The sequence below is a fragment of the Branchiostoma belcheri genome, unplaced genomic scaffold, assembly GCF_001625305.1.
Source record: "Branchiostoma belcheri isolate BF01 breed outbred unplaced genomic scaffold, Haploidv18h27 scaffold133, whole genome shotgun sequence".
Classification (NCBI taxonomy): domain Eukaryota; kingdom Metazoa; phylum Chordata; class Leptocardii; order Amphioxiformes; family Branchiostomatidae; genus Branchiostoma; species Branchiostoma belcheri.
Window position 1 is genome coordinate 797853 of NW_017802747.1, and position 3123 is coordinate 800975.

Sequence of the window (3123 nt, forward strand, 5' to 3'; positions counted from 1 at the left end):
AACGTAAAGAAAAGTAAAGTAATGTTAAGATATTGACACTTGGGTTAAGTCGTTCCTGTCTTGTTGATTGTGAGTAGGTTATGCCGAGGTCACATTTCCAAACCAGTGCCCGGCCGGGCAGTCTAATGGAACGAAAAAATACAGCATAAGAGACAACAGAGCAAAAAAAAGGGAAAAAATCAATAATTGAATTATTTGCGTACTATTCTTGATAAAAACTGTTTATTTTTTTGTTAATCGAAACAGCCCGGCCAGGCCGTAGTTTGGAAATGTTACCTCAGCAATAGAGCCGGGTAATTAGGCTACTTATCTTAATTACCTTAAGATACCTCATTAAGATACTTATCTTAATTACATGGCGGTAAGTAATTAGAAACAACAACTGGTGCACCGGTGATGGATGAGTAGTTTCTTGACAAGTTAAGTGGCCGTACATTGACCCATAGGCATTTTAGGTGTTTCGGAACGTTTAATGCATCCAATGCAACCACAGGGCCAGCCCCACAATGGAAAAAAAAGTATTATGAAAGGGGAAATCTATCAAATATTGACATTTACTGCCATTTCTTAGCACATTTTTTTTGTTATCACTGCAGACATAAAACGTTTAAAGCTTAGGTCACATTTGAAACGGCGCCCGTTCGGTATGTCTTCGGTGTAGACGCAGGCTGGCGTCATGACGCTGAGCGTGCGCCGACTGTCAGGGTCACAATTAAATGTTCCTTTACGGCTCCCTGTCGGGGCCTGGTTGTGCTGCGGCCGGCGTTGAGGCGTCTTCTAATTAATATTCATAAACCTTTGGTCTCCTTGGTGGCCGGTTTCTGTTAAGGACCCGTCCGGTGCCCGGTCAGTCTCCCGTCTTGACCCGTGCGGCGTGTGGTAGGGTGCCGACCGGTTCTTACAGTTCGGCCGGGCAGCTTTCAGGTCCCTGAATGGGTCCAGGGGAGATCCTGGCGCGTCCCTGGCGGATCCCGGTGGGCTCTTGTCGTGTTTTTGAGCCGTTATATATATATATAACCAATCACCAATTTAGCGGGGCGCGCATCCAGGCACGCGGGGTTCTTCGCGCTCACTTCCCGATCGTATGCGCCATACCTGCCCGGTATCAGTGAGCCCTAGTGCGTACCAGTGAGCCCAGTGCGTGTCAGTGGCATGGAATGTAAAATATCACACGAACACCCGTCACGAAATCGCCAGGACACGTAACCAAAGTTTCGGGGCCCTGTGAGCTCACAACCCGATCGTGATAACCTTTTTTGGGGGGGGGGGCTAAAACCATTTTCCCTGTAAAAGTCCAAGGAATACAACCGAACATTAACAAAAAAAAACGCGTGTATGATAGAATACTAAGGTAAGGCTTGGCACACCAAATTTTTCAATAGGCTAGAAGTTACGGTTTAGTCGTATAGACCAAGTTCTTCCGCTTATAATGTTTTTCCGTTTGTCGATACGACAAAGTTGACATTTTCTGCAATTTTTAAAATTAACAAGTTTGATCCAAAAAGCCCGGTCTGAATAGGGTTACAGTTGAATAAATCCTATCCCAAGGCATACTTATATATATATGAGGCAAGAATGATCGTCGCTGACGTAAAAATATTTCTTGTTTCGTAGCGTGTGTACTATATGGTGGGCTGGATCTAGAGATCTATGGGTGGTGCAACACTTGCACCTTGTTTGAGGGTTTTTTAAACGTTTAAGTCCGTAGTGATGCAAAAAATGTGCTAGGAAATGGCGGTAATTGTCAATATTTGATAGATTTTCCATTCAGAATAATTTTTTCTTTCCATTGGCATTGTGGACCCTGCAGTTGCATTGGATGCATTAAACGTTCCGAAACACCTAAAATGCCTATGGGTCAATGTAAGGCCACTTAACTTGTCAAGAAACTACTCATCAATCACCAGTTGTTGTTTCTATTTACTTACCGCTATGTAATTAAGCTAAATAACTAATAGATCACCCGACGACCACATAATATGCATATTGAGCTAACGTTTGTTGCAAGGTGGTCTTATATTTAGGGTTGGTGGCTCTGAATCCGGTAATTCTGGGTTCGAAACCCTGGAGGGCTCCTATATAACCTCAGTCATGAGTCAAAAAGGCACTGCATCAGTGCTGCTAAAACTCCACACTTCCAAATCACATCTCATCGATGGACACTAGCGACAGTTGTTCACAACAAAGTACTGGGTGTCACAATACAGAGTACTGGTAGACATCTCATCATGATGTTGTGACCATTCATGCTATCTACGGGTGATTATGAGAGCATGATTACCTTCGCCAAGACGGTTATGTTTTCAGAGGCGTTCGTGTATGTGTGTGTCCTTCCGTCCGTCCTTCACGGAACATGATAACTTGAGAAGGCTTACATGGATTGTCTTCATACTTGGTAGGCTGGTAGGTCTTGATGACACCTGGAAATGATTAGATTATGGATCCCTTAGCGGCTTGTTATGGTAATGCAGCTGAAATTCCGGTTTGGATATCTCATGATCTAGACATGCTAGGGTGACGAAATTTAGATGGTAGGTAGCTCTTTTGCTGGGAAAGAAGTGACGTGAGTTTGGGCCCCCTAGCGGCTTGCTCAGGAACTGCAGGGCTGACTGCATGATCACTAGCCTGAGTGTCAGCCTTTTTAGCCTTCGTCCCCTCCCCACTATCCGCTACCGGCATTTCGTGGAGAGCTGACAAAAGCTGAAAGGTCAAGTAGTATCACTGTGCAAAATATGAGTCAAATCTATTTTTTACCCCTGCCACCATTGTTTAATCCTTAGTCCTAGTACAGACATTTGCTCGTAAAATCTGAAAACACAGAAGTCAGCCATGTTTGTTTACATTCGGGTTGTTTGTGGTGGTGTTTAAAGGACACATCCAATACTTTCAGTTTTGGGGCCTTTTCACCCAAAATCCTATTTGTAAATGGTGATTTATTGGTTTCTGCCAACCCCGCACATATCTGCGGTGATATCTGACAGGCTCGATGTTCCCCGACTAGCGCCTAGCGGACAATCGGGCGCTAGCCGGGGAACATCGAGCGTGTCAGATATCACCGCAAATATGTGCGGGGTTGGCAGAAACCAATAAATCACCATTTACAAATAGGATTTTGGGTGGAAA

General features: G+C 44.4%; 1 protein-coding gene across 1 annotated transcript in view; it reads left to right on the plus strand.

Annotated features, from left to right (window-relative positions):
* The window catches only part of LOC109464159 (slit homolog 2 protein-like), a 21524-nt gene that overhangs the window by 13771 nt on the left and 4630 nt on the right, over positions 1 to 3123 (plus strand). The gene's annotated exons all lie outside the window — the stretch shown is intronic.